Source organism: Pleurodeles waltl, chromosome 3_1, assembly GCF_031143425.1.
Source record: "Pleurodeles waltl isolate 20211129_DDA chromosome 3_1, aPleWal1.hap1.20221129, whole genome shotgun sequence".
NCBI classification, from domain to species: Eukaryota; Metazoa; Chordata; class Amphibia; order Caudata; family Salamandridae; genus Pleurodeles; species Pleurodeles waltl.
The window spans coordinates 86,342,413-86,361,086 of NC_090440.1; positions in this window are offsets into that span (position 1 = coordinate 86,342,413).

The following is an 18,674-nucleotide window of genomic DNA, read 5'->3' on the forward strand; positions in this document are numbered from 1 at the left end:
TGCCCCATGGCTACAGGTGTCTGCTGGGCTATGCTCAATGCTGAAGGGCAGGACTGGCTCTAGTGCTGGTGCAACCAGTGCGACAATCTTTTTTGGTGCCCCTCCACACCTCCCCCCCATGACCTCTACCTCGAAATCCCTCACTACCAACCTGGAATAGTGTCCCCCATCTCTCCATAGTCCATCTCTCGCATACATTTCATTTGGTTTAAAGCACTGGTAAAGGATGGTTTTACCAATCCACTCAGCTATCCACATGAAATACAGATATGTTCTGTGTAGCAGGCATATTAACCTTCTGTACTACTTTATGGCGAGTCAAAACTGTTACTAGACAAACTCCTATCTAGCAGGAATATTAATCACAAGAGTTATCTTGACATTTCTATTGCTGCCTGAAAGCTTCACACAGAAGGAGCTCTGTAGCAGGTGGTCTTATATTGTAAGTTATTGCTCAGCATAGCGCCCCCTAACCCACTGTCAGTGCTCCCCCTCCAGGTCAGTACCCAGTGCTACTGCACCATTCGCACTGCCGTAAGGCTAGCCCTGCTGGAGTGCGACAGAAATGTTATCACCTAGGATTGTACACCTCTGCCCTTGAGGAGTCACATGAGTAGTAGATCACAAAATTAGATTGTTTCTTCTCCATCGGGTCAGCGATGTGTCATTTTTCTCCCTCGTAAGTGAGTGATGCGTCGATCTCTGGGCGGGGCACCTCGGATCCGCACAGTGTCGGGTTGACTTTGATGCCCAGGGACGATGCATGGAAAATCTTGCCGCACGGTGTTAGAAAATCGCACTGCGTTGGGTTTGCGTCGTTATCAGCAGCCGCAAGCGGGTCCTGTGAGTCGTTTCTCCAGCCACGATGCATCGATCTCCCAGCCTCGATGCAGGTGGAGAGTCGATTTTAGCCGCAAAGCTGGCAGCGCGTTGTTTATCAGCCACATTGCAGATGGTGTGTCGAAAATGTCCCCACACAGCATTCTGTGCATTGATTTTCAGCTCTTGTCTGCCAACTTCACCTTTCAAGTGCCCAGGGACTGGATAGGACACCACTTGGCAGGGCAGGAGTCTCAGCAGAGTCCAGAAGTTAGAAGAGGAAGCCTTTGATGGTCCTGAGACTTCAAAACTGGAGGCAAGCTCAGTTCAAGCCGTTGGAGATTCTTTACAAGCAGGAATATACCACAAAGTCCATTCGGGGGACGGGTGTTCCCATCCGTCAAACTCATAATTAGGCCCAATGTGTAAAATCAAATTGTAAAGATATATAATCACTACAGGCTGACCAAAGCAGTGAAACAAGTTTAAACAAACTTGTATTAACACAATTAGGCATTCAAGAAGAATCATGCATATCAATAATGAAATTATCTGAGATACAGAACTATGGAGGTCATTACGACCTTGGCGGGCGGCTACCGCCGCCCGCCAGGCGGTAACCGCTGTGCGGCCGCCAATGCAACCGCACTCACGCGGCCCCCATTATGACATGCCCGCTGGGCCGGCGGGGATGAGGCCGCAACATAGGAGCAGGCTCCTAATGGAGCCGGCGGTGTTGCGGCCGTGCGACGGGTGCAGTTGCACCCGTCGCGCTTTTCACTGTCTGCTATGCAGACAGTGAAAAGCTGGCCGGGGCCCTGTTAGGGGGCCCCTGCACTGCCCATGCCAGTGGCATGGGCAGGGCAGGGGCCCCCAGGGGCCCCAGGGGCCCCAGGACACCCCTTACCGCGAGCCTCTTCCTGGCGGTGCAAACCGCCAGAAACAGGCTGGCGGTAGGGGTGTCATAATCCCCAGGGCAGTGCTGCTTGCAGCGCTGCCCTGGCGGATTATCACCGCCGGGGCTAAAACAGCGGGAAACCGCCGGCCCCGGCGGTGCGACCGCGGCGCTACCGCCGCGGTCGTAATAAGGGCCTCCGGACCGCCAGCCTGTTGGCGGTACGGATGCCACATTACCCCTGGCGGTCTCTGACCGCCAGGTTCGTAATGACCACCTATATCTTAAATCAGATTGCATCACATCATCAAGTTCAATTAAGCAGAGCATAACATTTTGGGATGGACAGAGGTTGTCCCCCCAGCTAACCAAATTAGGAAATTCATTGTGGGGACTGACACATGCAGGGAAAAACACAAGAGGAGATAAAAATAATTTGAGAAAATGTGTCTTGGATTACAGAATACTAGCTAGAAAAATAACAAAGAATGAATGTCAGCATGATAGATTCTATTCTAGAAAAAAGGGACATCAAGAGGAAATGGCAATCAGCTGAGAGAGGTATACCTCTCCAAGGTACAGCATTCAGAGATTCTTCATCAGCAAAGCGTCTGGATCAGCAGCAGATTTCTGTCAGAAGTGTCATCAGGAAAAGAGCAGAGAGAGAACTGACCAAAAGTCAGATGAGGGTCTGAGGATCTGATCTAAACTTTCAAAGTCAGTCCCTGATGTAAAACTGTTAGAAATGGGGTCTTTGGTTGGCAGTCAGGTCAAAGCAAGCCTTGTCCAAACAACGACCCTCACTCTTGTCAGGGCAAAGGGGAAACACACCTGGTTAACCCCCACTCACGCCCTTGGTAGCTTGGCACGAGCAGACAGGCTTAACTCAGAAGCAATGTGTAAATTATTTGTGCCAACACACAAGGTAATACAGTGAAAACACTACAAAATGGGCGTGTGCAGTGATTTGTTTTGCATGGCCAGTTTTTCCCCTTCAAAATCTCTCCTTGGCTGGGTACAAGCAGACTAGACATAAAGGGAAGGAGGAATAGACATAAAAGAATTGATGAATAGACAGACACAAAGGGAGTGATGTATGTGAGTACACTCCTACCTAGCCCAACAGGTTGTTCTCGATCACATACCAGTTTACAATGTTTCACTCTGATGAAATGAGGTCACCAGACACATTTTACATCAGTTTATAACTTGTGGTCATAGAACCAGGTAGGCAAAAGATTCAATGGGCAGTGTGTATTCACCAGGGCCTAATATGGCTGCCACAAAGGGAGTTCATTGCAATGTTTAAACAGTAAGAGCCCTCAGAGCAATGCATTATCCTTACCAATTAAAAGGTTTCACAGTGCTCACCGTTTCAATAAACACTCCAGAGCCTGTTGCATGTTTGGGTTGCCCACAACATTAAAGCATCCTTTTGTTATGGAAACTCGAATAAAAAGACATGATCAGATTCGCATTCAGTGCCGCAGTAGCATCGGCACACCTGGTTAACCCCCACTCACGCCCTTGGTAGCTTGGCACGAGCAGACAGGCTTAACTCAGAAGCAATGTGTAAAGTATTTGTGCCAACACACAAGGTAATACAGTGAAAACACTACAAAATGGACACCACACCAGTTTAGAAAAATAGGCAATATCAAACAGGACCAAAACGACAAATACCCTCCATATACAAGTTAAAATATGAATTTTCAAAAGAATAAGAGTCTAAATCCATAAAAAACAATGGAAACAATGATTTTACAGAAAGTACCTGGTTAGCATCAAAAATAAAGCCGCACGGGTGAGCGTGCGTCAAAAAAGGCAGCAATGCGCCGATTCCTTCCTCTCAAGGGAGGCCGTGCGTTGTTTCTTCTCCGTCGGGTCGACAATTTGTGTCGTTTTTCCCCCTCGCAAGAGAGCGATGCATTGATTTCTGGACGGGGCACCTCGGATCCACGCAGTGTCGGGTTGACTTTGATGCCCAGGGACGATGCATGGAAAATCCTGCTGCATGGTGTTAGAAAACCACGCTGCGTGGGATTTGCATCGTTATCAGCAGCCGCAAGTGGGTCTTGCGATTCGTTTCTCCAGCGGCGAAGCATCGATCTCCCAACCTCGATGCAGGTGGAGAGTCGATTTTAGCCACAAAGCTGGCGGCGCGTTGTTTATCAGCCACATTGCAGATGGTGTGTCGAAAATGTCCCCAAACGGCATTCTGTGCATTGATTTTCAGCTCTTGTCTGCCAACTTCACTGTCAAGTGCCCAGGGACTGGATAGGACACCACTTGGCCGGGCAGGAGTCTCATCAGAGTCCAGATGTTAGCAGAGGAAGTCTTTGATGGCCCTGAGACTTCAAAACTGGAGGCAAGCTCAGTTCAAGCCATTGGAGATTCTTTACAAGCAGGAATATACCACAAAGTCCATTCTTTGTCCTCTTTCACAGGCAGAAGCAGCAACTGCAGGATAGCCCAACAAAGCACAATCACAGGCAGGTGCAGGGGCAGCACTCCTCCTCAGCTCCTCAGCTTTTCTCCTTGACAGAGGTTCCTCATTGTTCCGGAAGTGATTTATTTTTCAGGGGTTTTGGGTTCACCACTTATACCCCTTTCTGCCTTTGAAGTGGTCCTACTTCAAAGGAAAGTCTCTGTTGTTCACAAGATCCTAACTTGCCCAGGCCAGGCCACAGACCCACACCATGGAGTTGGAGACTGCATTGTGAGAGGTCAGGCACAGCCCATTCAGGTGTAAGTGACCACTCCTCCCTCCACTCTAGCACAGATGGCTCATCAGAATATGCAGGCTACCCCCCAGCTCTCTTCGTCTCACTGTCTAGAGGGGATTCACAAACAGCCCAGCTGTCAAACTGACCCAGATAGGTAATCCATAAACAGGCAGAGTCACAGAATGGTTTAAACAAGAAAATGCCTACTTTCTAAAAGTGGCATTTTCAAACTAACAATCTAAAAACCAACTTCACTAAAAGATGTATTTTTAAATTGTGAGTTCAGAGACCCCAAACTCCACATTTCTATCTGCTCTCAAAGGGAATCTGCACTGTTATTTTAAGGCAGCCCCCATGAGAGAGATAGGCCTCGCAACAGTGAAGACTGAATTTACCAGTATTTCACTGTTAGGACATGTAACACACATCAGTACATGTCCCACCTTTAACATACACTGCACCCTGCCTATGGGCATACCTAGGGCCTACCTTAGGGGTGCGTTACATGTATGAAAAGGGAAGGTTTACGCCTGGCAAATGGGTATACTTGCTAAGTCTAATTGGCAGTTTAAAACTGCACACACAGACACTGCAGTGGCAGGTCTGAGCCATGTTTACAGGGCTACTAATGTGGGTGGCACAACCAGTGCTGCCGGCCCACTAGTAGTATTTGATTTACAGACCCTGGGCACCTCTAGAGCACTTTACTAGGGACTTACTAGTAAATCAAAAATGACAATCATGGATAAGCCAATTTACACATACACTTTACATAGGAGCACTTGCACTTTAGCACTGGTTAGCAGTGGTAAAGTGCCCAGAGTATCAAAAACAACAAAAACAGAGTCAAGCACACATCAACAACCTGGGAAGCAGAGGCAAAAGGCTAGGGGAGACCAGGCCAAGGATGCCAAATCTAACAAAAACACATAAATCAAATTGATTTGTTGGTTTAATGGCATCATGTCATGCGAGAGGGACATCATCCAATCGTCAACAATGGGTTATTCCAAAGTTGTAACAGTTCATCAAATTCTCAGACTTTCCCTGAGAACCATCTTCCATCCGTGTGAATCCATACAGTAGTAGCAACATTTTATTTCATGTTAAATCCACAGGCCAGGATGTTCTTCTCAAGGTTACTAAACTAAAAGTCTCAATTGAACAATGAACCTATTGCTACTTGCAAAGCTTCTCATGAGACCAGAACCTAGAGACAAACCCACCTTAGAAAGAACAATGATTCATCCCTTTACATGACTGCAAAACACAAGCTCTGTAGGCCTTATTTAATATAACATAAGAAAATCAATTGCAATACAGTAAATCATTGCAATTGAATAGAACATGTGAAATATAAGCGGATAAAGTTGTCAATATTAATATCTCATTAGTATGAGCAATACATTTTACTTTAAATGTTAACTTTGTCAGGACCTTTCAGTAAATGTGGCAGAGAAGTGCAATTGTTACCTTTCTGCACATCTCTTTGAACTAATAAATCACATAATAAACATTAGAAAATGGAATTCGTTTTGATACTAGCAATCAGTCTACAGTCTAAAATACACATTAACATAATTTTTATTTCACTAACATATTGTTTAATAAGGAAGGCACAATTGTGGCCACCAGAAATGAAGACATAAGCACAATTAATATATGTCAGTGCAGCTATCTACATTACACTGTTAAACATGAGACATAAATTGACACCTTCTGCTGACGTCTGGGTCACTAAAGGCATTACTAAATTTATGCTCCAACAGTATTAAACAGTGCAAAGGACATTTGTCTCATCTCCCTTCCATCACAAGTGTCTTCTCATCTGAGTCCATGCAGGAAGTGATGCAGCTTACCTTGAGCATCTCTGTCTACATCCACCATGCCAGGCGATTGTGCCTCCTTGGTGGTCTTAAGTACTAATAGTTCAGCCTCTCTGGTGTCTATAAAGGACTACCTCCACCAGTTTTCCTGGTATTTTGGCATCTTTTTGTTTTTTCTTTGCCTTCATCTTACGTCATTTCATAGCTTTCATACGTTATCAGGGTGCCTGTCACATCTCAATGCATTTAATTTTTGCCAGATTTCCTCCTTCCTTTGACTGTACTGCAAAGGTAATAGAAAGATATTACTCTCAACAGGCTGCCTGTTTGAGACTGACCTTCAGCCAGGGATAGTTTGCCAGCTCGCTGCACTAAGCATAGTGGAACCTTTTAAGTCCATATTTTAATGGGAATAATACAACTACAACTCACAGCATGGAAAGGGCTTTCAACTAAAAAAACAAGAAAAATTGAAGATGAGCCTCATGAAATGACATGACAAGCAAAGGTAAACCAGAAAAATAAGCACACCCATGCCTAGGACCATGAGTGACTGGCTGCCCCGGCTTCGGTCCTTTCTTTGCATTCTGGGACTTGTAGTCTTGTTAGCCTTTTATAAAACCATGCCTCCAAATCCGAGAATGCAAAGAAAATACCTGGACCGACCAATTAGTCACATATGGATCTGAGAAACTTTGGGGCATATGTAGAAGTGGCGGAACATCACTTTTTTTGATGCCCCGACGGCCCAAGCCACTCAACCACATCTATGAGGCCACGCAAAGCCACTTTGCGTGGCTTTGAATGGAATCATAGATACGGAGTAAGACAAACTAGTCTAGAAATATGGAATATTTGTGGTGTTAAAAGTTTTCGGAGCACTGCTGCTTACATGCACATCTGAGCCTGACAAGCTGTTCCTTTAGTTACTGACAACAAAGCATGTGTTATTAGTAAAAAGAAAACATGTCCACTAAGAAGAAGAATGTGAGGTACTGCACCTGAGATTTTATCCCCTAAGAAAGCAGGTCCTTTACTTTGGAGACTGCTTAAAAGAAACACGTTTCATCCTGCCAAGGTGCGAACCTCTGTTGAGATAAAAGATTCAGCCAGACACGCGCAGCCTAAACATAAAAGCTGCGTTTCAAGCCTCGTTTGGCTGTCAAAAGAGTTACACTTTAAAAGTGTTTTTCATCAAACAATAATTATAACTCTAGAGTACTTAGGTACACAGTAGGAAACAAAACACTCCCTACCATTCTGGTTATTAGTATGATGAAACTACTCAGATCAGAAGTACCCCTTTGAAAAGCCTTTTCAGCACTGCCCGCTCCTTCAATTAGGGCTTTTGAGAACAATAAAACGTGTTGGTACAAGTGGCCCCATTATTCGCACACCTCTCTGTGTGGGGTGTTCAATCACCCGCAGTCCTGTCGCAGTCTTTCGTCCTGTGATAACGTCCGCCCGTATTGATGCCAGTTGCGTAACAAAGTCCCCCTCAGCACAGCACACTGTGCAGGGATCACACGCCCGTGACTGAGTCTTCCACGTACTTTGCCCTCAAGTTTCGTTACGCCGCTGATTTACGCTGACCTGCGGGATACCTTTCTGGTTCACTGCCGTGTTGATTCAATCCCACACGCCCTGACGTGCCGGCTGACGCCCACCGCTTCAGAGGGAAACAACTCAGTTTCTGTGACTCACCGAGGTGCTCGTTAGCAACACCGTCTTGCAGCTCAGGGCTGCTGTTTCCGGCATGTGTCTGCTTTGGGGCTCCCATTCCTCGACTGCATCCTCTGTGATATAAAAGGTATGGAGGCCTACTGCTTCGGTGCACTCTAATATGGGCCTTTTTACTACAGGAAAATGTGTGAGGCCATTGTGATACTAGGGATTAAAGGCCAAGATTTAAGAAAAGTGCGTTGCATTATATGCAGTGCCACTTTTCCTGCGCCCATCAGCGCCCCTCTAATGTCACCATGTGTGCGCCGTATTAAACATACAGCGCACCACGGCTCAGGTTAGTGACAATAGCATAAAAAATGTTGACGCTTTGTATTACATTACAGGATTAGTGCCACACAGAAGCAGCCATCATAGAGATTGAGGATGAAGGAAGACCTCATGGACGCCATGAAGGTAACACAGCACAAGCACCTGAAGACAGCTGAAAAGAGCCATGTTCTGCAAATGAGGTCTTTGGTTGGCAGTCAGGTTACCCCCTGTCTAAGCAAGGATCCTCACTCTAGGCTGGGTAAAGGAGAATCACCATCAGTTAACCCCCGCTCACCCACTTGGTAGCTTGGCACGAGCAGGCAGTCTTAACTTCAGAAGCAATGTGTAAAGTATTTGTACCAGCACACAGTACTAGAGTGAAAACACTACAAAATGGACACCACACCAGTTTAGAAACATAGGTAATATTTATCTAAATCAAACAAGACCAAAACAACAAAAATCCAACATATGAATTTTCAAAAGAATAAGAGCCTTAATCCTTAGAAAACAGTGAGAATGCTGTTGTTATACAAAGTACCTGGTTAGCATAAAAAATAAAGCCACGTAGGCGAGCGTGCGGCAGAAAAGGCCAGCAATGCGTCGATTTCTTCCTCACAAGGGAGGACATGCGTTGATTCCTTCTCCGGTCGGGTCGGCGATGCGTCATTTCTTCTCCCTTGCAAGACAGCGATGCGTCGATTTCCATATGAGCTCCTCAGATCCACGCAGAGTCAGGTTGACTTAGACGCCCAGGGACAATGAGTGGAAAATCCTGTCGCACGGTGTTAGAAAACCGCACTTTGTGGGGCTTGCATTGTTATCAGCAGTCGCAAGCGGGTGTGGCACGTCATTTCTCTAGCCACGATGCGTCCATCTCCCAGCTGTGATGTTGGTGTAGCATTGATTTTAGCCTCGAATCCGGCGGCGTGTTGTTTATCAGCCGCGTTGCAGATTGTGCGGGGTAAAATTCCCCTCACAACGTTCTGTGCGAAGATTTTCAGCTCTTGTCTACCAACTTCACCTTTCAAGTGCCCAGGGACTGGATAGGACACCACTTGGCAGGGCAGGAGTCTCAGCAGAGTCCAGATGTTAGCAAAGGAAGTCTTTGATGGCCCTGAGACTTCAAAGCAGGAGGCAACCTCATTTCAAGCCCTTGGAGATTCTTCACAAGCAGGAATGTACCACAAAGTCCATTCTTTGTCCCTTTTTAGGCAGAAGCAGCAACTACAGGATAGCCCAAGAAAGCACAGTCACAAGCAGGGGCAGCACTCCTCAGCTCTTCAGCTCTTCTCCTTGGTAGAGGTTCCTCTTGGTTCCAGAAGTGATCTAATTTTCAGGGGTTTTGGGTCCAATATTTATATCATTTGCTGCCTTTGGAGCTCTGCCTTTGAAGTAGGCCTATTTAAAAGGGAAAGTCTCTGTTGTTCACAAGATCCTGCCTTGCCCAGGCTAGTCCCCAGCACACACCAGGGAGTAGGAGACTGTATTGTGTGAGGGTAGGCAGAGTCCTTTCATGTGTGAGTAACCACTCCTCCCTCCCCTCATAGCACAGATGGCTCATCAGGATATGCAGGCTACACCACAGCTCCCGTTGTGTTACTGTGTAGAGGAGAGGTGCAAACAGCCCAACTGTCAAACTGACCCAGACAAGGAATCCACAAACAGGCAGAGTGACAGAATGTTTTAAGCAAGAAAATGCCTACTTTCTAAAAGTGGCAGTTTCAAACTAACCATCTAAAAACTAACTTCACCAAAAGATGTATTTTTAAATTGTGAGTTCAGAGACCCTAAACTCCATATTTCTATCTTCTCTCAAAGGGAATCTGTACTTTAAAGTTATCCTATGAGAGAGATAGGCCTTGCAACAGTGAAGACTGAATTTAGCAGTATATCACTGTTAGGACATGTAACACATCAGTACATGTCCCACCTTTAGCATACACTGCACCCTGCCCATGGGGCTACCTAGGGCCTACCTTAGGAGTGCCTTACATGTATAAAAAGGGATGGTTTAGGCCTGGCAAGTGGGTACACATGCCAAGTCGAATTGGCAGTTTAAAACTGCACACACCTACACTGCAGTGGCAGGTCTGAGCCATGGTTGTAGGGCTACTTATATTAGTGACACAACCAGTGCTGCAGGCCCACTAGTAGCATTTGATTTAAAGACCCTGGGCACCTCTAGTGCACCTTACTAGGGATTTACTAGTAAATTAAATATGCCAATCATGGATATGCCAATTTACACATACATTTTACATAGGAGCACTTGTACTTTAGCACTGGTCAGCAGTAGTAAAGTGTCCAGAGCATCCAAAACAGCAAAAACAGAGTCCAGCACACATCAGCAACCTGAGAAGCAGAGGCAAAAAGTTAGGGGAGACCACGCCAAGTTGTCAAGTCTAACAAATAGGGCAACTGATGCCAGAACGTCAGAATAACAGGGCATTGGCCTCTCCCCAGTAAAAAAAACAGAGAAGCTAAAATATTAGCACACGAACATCACAGAGGTGCTATTGGCTGGCCTGGTGTGTGTAGACAGGGATGATCCAGATAAGGTGCATCACTTCACATATGGATCCAGATGAGAAGACACTTGTGGTGGAAGGGAGATGAGTCCTTTGCACTGTTTATCTGTAATATAGGATTCTGCCAACAGGTTTACCTGCAACGGCAGCCTCTATAATTTAAGATAACTGGCTACAAAATGCGCTGCAGCAGAACGTATATGTAGCTAAAGACAGAGCCATTCCGGAAACTACACTTCCGACTGGACACCTCTCAGTCACTGGTAGTAGTGCTAACTACTTGTACTTACAACACTTTGGGACATCAGTAATCACTACAGCTATCCAGAGCACAGTTTCAAAGCATACTGCACCCACAGTTCACCCAGTCAGTCACCTGGCAGGCCCAGCAGGGTACCAATGCCAGGAAGAAGTGTACCAGCAAGAACTATGCCAGCTGACCAAAGACCCATTGATATAAACTTGTTGTGTGGTCTAATCTGGGTCAAGCCAAGGCTCTCAAGTTGTTACCACTTTGACAAGGTCATCTTTCCATGTTGTGCTTCACACCAGCCTACTTTTGATCTCTTTTCGAGTCAACGTTCGCCCCAACAATAGCATCACAGCAAAGTATGACTTCCACTTGAAGAAGGTTGGACAGTCATAGTCCAGAGACCTCCACACTAACAAATTATTGCATCAACGCTGCTTGAGTCAGGGGTTGAAAATGTCAGTAACACTACTTCTGTAGTTTTTTGTGCGTACAACATTCTTCATGTCTTCGCAATGTTACATTGTCACAACTGTTGCAGGTTAGGGGTGATGTAGAATGATAAGCCCAGATGTATTGTGGGTTACGGTTAAAGATATGATGATGATGGACACAGAAATGTTGTGGGGTACGGAAGATGGTTGGAAGAAACCATTGGGTGAACATGTGCTGATGAGGCACAGGGGTGCTGTGAGCTTGAAAAGGCAGAAGGATGTACTAAACTTGCAATCGAGTACCAAAAGAATCAAAGTGACTTCCACACTTCTCTGAACCTACAGCCCACCTTATATTAAAACGTAGGTTGGAAGTAGATGTAGGGAAAGGAGAACAGGACAAGAGAGAGAAAGGATATCATCACACTGCCTGATTGCACACTCGGCTTGATCTGCACTGCAGAAGCGTTGGTATCTAAAGACAAGAAAATACTTTTTATATGATGTCTGTGTTGACACTCGCAACTAACATTTGATATTAGTTCTGCTATACCTGTTGACACACTCTGTATTTCCCCTCTACTCTAAGATGAAACTTGATACTTCACCTACATTGCCACATGATAAAAGGTAACTGCAAATAACAATCTGAACTATAATTTATAATTTGTTACTAACGCTATCTTCAGTACTGGTTGATATAGTCTTCATAGATCTGATCACATTCAATGTGATGATTGATAGCTGTAGCATTGAAAAAATCATTAATAATATGTGATTCACCTAAACAATTTTACATACTATAGCGCCATTCTGGAAATAGTTTATTTCGGATGTAATCAACTGACTTTTATTGTAAAAGCGTTGTTGATGAGCACTGCCCTTACAATTCTGACCGATTTTGATCTATACACTGACAAGTGTGTCACACCCTGTGAAGGGTCAATGAGTATACAGGGACTACTGGGCCTCAGCTTTAGAGGCTGGGGATGTTTGCCTTTTATATCATGAGGGCCATCCTGGTGTGCCTCTGGAAAACTGTGCCAGTACAACCCCATCAGCATTTGACTCTCACTGGTAGCACTGGCAAGCGGTCACATGCTTCTTAGGGAGACAGTGGGAGTGTTTGTGAGCTCACCAGCTAACAATCACCCAGCAGTGCATTAACTGATTGTCTCATTCAATGCTTTATTCTGGCAAAGAAAAGTACTGTAACATACAGGCAAAACTGAATACTTGACAGAACAGGTGCAATTACTTCACTGGCTTTATGCACTCAGTTAAGTTGACAGTCCATAGGTTACAGTTCTCATCACAGCGAAGTCATTTGAGTCCTCTTCTGGTGGCTGGCGAGTACCCACAGCATGCATGTTACCCGATCCCTCTTCTAGGAGGAGATGCGCCAGCCTCTAGGAGGTTCTCTCGGGCCATAGCCGCAGCAGTCAGCAGTGGAGGTCACAAGCCTGGAGTTCTTGCAGGCGTGAAGGGCTCTGGCATGGATGCAGGCCTCTGACTGTTGACAAAACTGCTGCATTGGGCTTTGGGTGAAACATCGAATGGGCAGAGGGATAAACGGTCTCAGCCTGCTTCGTCTCTGGAGTGGAAAAACCTGACTCTGGCACAGTTTTTTTCATGCAACTGCACAGCCCACTCAGCTCACTGACACTGACCTTGACAGTGGGAGTCGATTTACTCTAGTGTTTCAGGTCAGTCACACATACACAGGGTTTGCAGGCTCCTTTCCTCTCTCCGCAACAGTTTGTGCTCAGAAACATGGCTTCTTCCGACTCCACGTTTTGTACCCTCACCTCTGCAAAGCTGGCGGTTGGGCAGACATCCACTCTAGTTCTGCAGTAGCCCTTTAAATACTCTGGTGAGCGCTTCATTTCTTGGTTGGAAAGAACTTGGAAATGGAACACGAGGTGGGTCACTGGCTCACACTTTTATATAGATTAACCAGACGGAATGTGGATATTCTGGCTGAAGGTTCAGTACCATCTTGGAATGGTTCTCTTTTCATCTGTCCTCTCTAAGCTGTTCTTCTGGACACAGCCTTTGTGCAGAGTGATACTCCTCACAGCAGGGTAATCTCTAGTCTGGAGTATCCACAGCAGAGGCACACAGAGGTATCAACTTTCTACACTTAGTTCATCAACATCTACTTTGGCAGTGACCAGGAATGAGACAAAACAATCCTTCACACCCTGAGCAACAATACCTACTCTCTCACCCTTCACCCCCACCATCTAACAAATTACAGTAATACAGGAAGACTAATCAGAAGCCCCTCTAAGCAAAAGTGGACATTTTGAATTCCCAAAGGGCACTTGTCTCTTCTTCCCCACTTCTGTGTAAAGGTCTCCGACTTCCAGATTCAGGAATCTCAGCACTATACTTTTTACTTTCTTGGAAAACAATTGCACCACCATCATGTGCACAGGCCATGGACTTGAAAAATGGCACCCACAGGTCTGAATTACTCTGGTTCACTCATACACAGGTAGACCTGGCAGCCTTAGGGTGTTCTTCCCCAAAACTTTTGCCTACGTCCCTCTATTTCCTGACCTCATTTTTGCAGATTTTAGGACCTGTGCACTTTATCACTGCTAACCAGTGCTAAAGTGCTAGTGCTATCTCCCCTAAATTATAGTGACACTGGCTTCACGCCAATTGCCATATTTAATTTACTTATAAGTCCCCAGTAAAGTGCACTACCTATGCCCAGGGCCTGCAAATTAAATGCTACCTGTGGGCCTGCAGCACTGATTGTGTCACCCATTTAAGTAGCCCTCTAACCATGTCTCAGGCCTGCCATTGCAGAGCCTGTGTGTGCAATCTTACACTGACATGTCGACCTGGTAAAGTAATCTTCTTACCAGGCTGAGAACTTCCCTTTTTATACAGTTAGTCACCCCTAAATTAGGTCCTATACAACCAGGGCAAGGTGCAATGTATTTATAAGGTAGGACATGTACTTCTAAGTTTTACATGACCAGGTAGTGAAAAACTCCCAAATCTGTTTTTCACTACTGCAAGGCCTATCTCTCCCATAGGGTAACATTGGGATCATCTTGCTACATCTTATAAGTATCATTTCCAATCTGATAAATTTGTCAAATTTGGTGTCTCTGAACTCCCAATTTAAAATCCCAATTTATAGTGAAGTCAGATTTTAAATTGCAGTTCTGAAAAGGCATTTTTAAAAAGGATGCATTTTCTTTACTTAAACCATTCTGTGCCTTCTGCCTGTCTCCAATACAGGTCTGGGGTGGGTCCCAGCTGGGTTTTGTGCATTCCCTCCAGACAGCCACACACAAAAGGAGCTTAGGTGTGCCTGATGGGCCTTTTACTTCCTGATGGCCCATCACTCGGCTAATGGGTCTTCCCTGGGCTGGATGCGAGGGACTTGCACCTGGAAGGGCTGGGCCTGTTCCCACACAAAGAGCTGGATAACCCCCTGTAGTGAGTCTGGAGCCACAGCTGGGAAGAAAGGACCTCTGTGCACTGCAAAATCTCCCCCACTTCAAAGCCACAACTGTGTATAAATACTGGACCCATAACACTAGAATGTCAGTATGATTCTGAACCTGTGGATACTCTGCCAGGAAAAAGGACTGCTGTGCTGCCAAAAGGACTGTTACTGTTGGACCCTGTTGGACTCAGCTGGACCCCTGCTTTGCTAAGATGACCTGCTGCCTGCTGCCCTCTTGCCTAAAAGTGAGAAGGACTGGACCTACATCTCTCCATCCCAGAACCAAAGTGGCTCTAAGGGCTTGCTTGCTTGCCTCCTGTTTTCTGAAGTCTCAGGGACACAAAAGACTTCCAACACTCCTACAACAACTCCTCGGCCTGTCTTCAACCAGCTCCTGACCCCCAAGAGGTGCTCCTCCAGTCCTGGGACCTCCAAAGTGATTTTGTGGCTACTGAAATCAAGCTTTTTAGCTCTTCACGACCGAGAATGGGCCCTCTCGCACTGGAACTGCACTGCTCACACGAAGAATCAATGTAGGCTGCCGCAAGTTTGTCTCTTCGCACAGCCAGCATTGCCACTTGTGACTGTGAGGCTCCAGTCCACCCATTCGCAACACCTGCCCAACTCCTCATGCCCAGGGACCACTGCCAGCGATGCTCTCCTTGCACCTGGCAAACTTCTTCCACGCCAGTAGGACTCCTGGCTCAACTTTGAGAAGGTAAAACTTCAGAAGAATGTACCTGGGACTGTATTGGCCCTGCGCTCCACCGCAGTCGGCCGTAACTTTTGGATTTCACTCGATCTAGCATGCCCAGAAGGCCCTGGTTGCACTTTATGCTTCTAAGCACTAAATTGCATTTTATTCCTTACAAATTCAGATCCCCACTTCTACTTATTTGATTTTTGTTGTTTTGGTAATGTTTTATTCGAAAAATGAAGCTCTATGGGGCATATTTATGAGCCCCTAGCACCACCTTGAGCCCCATAAGTGTCATTGTTTTTTACGCTAATGTGGCCCAACGAGGCCAAAATCCTCACCCCTTATTTACAAAGTAGATCAATGCATGCATTTAACCACTTTGTAACCCCTTGCACTACATTATGCTGTGCTACGCATAATGTATGCAAAGGTGGCGTTCCCCTGTTGGGGGGGGTGGAGGTGAAAAAATGGCGCAAGGATATCTAACAGATTTCCTTGTGTAATTTTTTATGGCACTTTTAACGCCTGCTCAGAGCAGGCATTAAAAGGCGGCTTCCATTATTTATAATTGGCCCCTATGTACTCTGCAGGAGTTGCGCCAACATTTTGCCACTACTCCTGCAGAGTACATCAGTAGCGTCAATAAAAATGATGCTATTGCCCCCTGCCCTGCTCCATGGTGCACAGTATCTTCACAGTATCATCACACATGGTGATGTTAGAGGGACGCTAAGGAGCGCAAGGAAAGTGACGCTGCACTTAGTGCAGGGCCACTTTCCTTAAATATGCCCCTATGTTTCTAACCAGTTGTGGTGTCTTTTTGTGGTGTTTTTTCTGTGTTACTGTATGAGTTATTGACAAATACTTTACACATTGCCTTCTAAGTTAAGCCTGCCTGCTCTGTGCCAAATGACCAGAGAGTGAGCACAGGATAATTTAGGTTGTGTTTTACCCTGACTAGGATTGTGGTCCCTACTTAGACAGAGTGTAAACCTCTGCTAACTAGAGATCCTATTTCTAATACACACATCGCATGTACCACACAGGCCACAAAGACGTACATGCACAACATAATCTTGAGCTATTAGTGCTAGGATTTGCGTTAGCGCATCGGAGTGGAACTTTACACGAGTGGCCCAGTAGTCTATACAAAAGTGCCTCACATTTAAGTTCTAAACCTGTTTGTTACACTCAAAGTATTTCTCATACAACACAACAGACTATTAATATCCTCCCAGGCCCTTCTACTTACCTATCAGAAGATCAGGAGAATATGCTTTGATGGCAGATCTTTATGTTACCAACCATCAGGCTGAAGCACATCTTACTGTTATATGGTTCCTACAAATCAAGTAGGACTGTGTATCTGGTCAACATAAACTCCAGTGTATAGGCTCTAGGTCCGTCTGTACCATCAGGAAATGTTGACCAGGTTGTCAGCTAGCGCACAGTGCCCATTCAAACCCCTAAACATGCCAAGGTACCAGATGGTATCTGTAACCTTGAACAAGACTAATCAGATTCCCAAGGAAATCATGGAAACAAACCTTCCCTTTCATTGTCATACTGTGTACCCAAGTTGAGACACAAGAAAGATACGAGAATGTATTTTCAAACATTTATTGCAACAATTGTATCCTTGTACAAAAGACATGAGCTTCAATTAATAGGCAAATGAGACAAAACATGGTAACCATCATTAGAAAAATTGTGAAAAAGATGAACAGTTCTACCATGATAACATTATTGTGTTGGTACACACCTCAACCTGTTACTAACTATACTATCGAGAGCATAGTGGGAGTACCCTCTGCCACATCAATTGGGATAGGTAACCCCCTATACCTGGGTAAGATGTACTGAGAAGCCAGGAAGCTGGTCTGGTGTAGTGCAGGGTACAGTCCCTTGCAGGGCAGAGGCCAGAGTGAGCAGGGCTGTATCTTAGCCACAGTGCACCAAATTCCAGGATAATCCTAGCAGAAGTGCTGCTCTGCTGAATGTAACACATAGGCAGTTTTTTATAATGCAAGCACCATTCATATCGCACTGTGTCAGAGGTGCAGAGTTGATGTGATGATTTGTCTGCAAGCGAGGAGCTGTCTCCAATGGCCAGACTGGGCAGACTGACTGCCAGCAATGCTTACAAGAAACATGCTGCATGTACAGTGATTTCTCAGTACATTATTGCATGAGGTAAAAACAGAGAAAAAATCACCATCAGAAAGAAATGCTAAGTTCTAAAATGGAGGCTCTAAGCGAGCCTTGTCGTGCTTTACCACACTGCCCCGGCCATCTGCTCATTGACTGATCTTTGGCTCATTAGGAAGCAATTAAAACATCAATTTCAAAAGCAGGTATCCTTCTTCTGGCTATTTTGATGCAGCCATTACAGAGAAATTTGGTGCTGACAAGCTTTCACTGGTGAATGTGCAATCTACAAGTTCCATCAACATAATATAAAATAATTATTTATTGGCAAGTCCTCCTGATCAGGATTTAGGTATGGTTTTATAGTAGTATTTTAACTTGGATTCGGTGGTTAAAGAAAGATTCGGATGTACACACAAAGCGCTAAATCCAAAAGTGAATCTACCAGTAGAATTTGCTTTACTACAGGGATTTCCTGGAGACGTTGGATATTTTTTCATTATCACCCAGCTCTGAGTGAGTCCCATGGTTCTTCTAATTAAATACTGAATAATTGACTTTTTGTGTTTACTATAACCCCGAGATGCCCATTCCCTTTGTGGTAGAGTTTCTTGGCCTTTCATTGTAGTATAAAAAACAAGTGATTGTTTCGAGATTTTAGTGAATTATGGATTGGTGCTTAGATTGGTGGATTTCCTTAGAACCTCGGTGGAAAGCCACTGTGTCTAGCACTGCGAAGATTCAAGGACCTTTGGGTTAGTTGTGTCACTAGAGAAGACGAGGGAGGTTGTGTTCTTTTCATAATGCATGCAGACAGCTGACCTCACTTCTCTCCAGCTTCTGTTGCCATGGAAAGGCCTTCTATGTTGGCATTTTAC